Here is a 452-nt window from a genome sequence, read left to right as displayed (position 1 = left end):
CATCACTACTAGTATTTTCTTAAATGAACATGAATATATAAAGTCTTTTTGTTTGTTTTGTATTTAGAGTTTATAATCTTGGCTCTTACTGTGGTACAAGCCCAAAATAAAAACAATTTTTAGACATTGGGTTTCATTGTAATAAGGCTGTATCTCAATGACCCTTATATCACCAAAGGATTTTACCTGCATCATAGCTAAGCTGAGAATTGATAGTTCTGCTTCACCAAGAAATGAATTGTAGGCTCGATTTTTGGATATAGACTTCCTGCTATGGTCAAAGCTATTTGATTTGAGTGAGGGACTTCATTCTCAGCCCACAGAGAATAGGTTACATTCATTTAAGAAATGGTGTAGGTATTAATATGGTCTATCCGTAAAGTGATTTGCCAACTGTTTCAATGAACAATGGTTCTGCTTGGAGGGTGGCACAGACATTAGGTGAGGGTAAG

This window comes from Mastomys coucha, unplaced genomic scaffold, assembly GCF_008632895.1.
Source record: "Mastomys coucha isolate ucsf_1 unplaced genomic scaffold, UCSF_Mcou_1 pScaffold21, whole genome shotgun sequence".
Taxonomy (NCBI): domain Eukaryota; kingdom Metazoa; phylum Chordata; class Mammalia; order Rodentia; family Muridae; genus Mastomys; species Mastomys coucha.
This window is presented reverse-complemented; position numbering follows the sequence as displayed.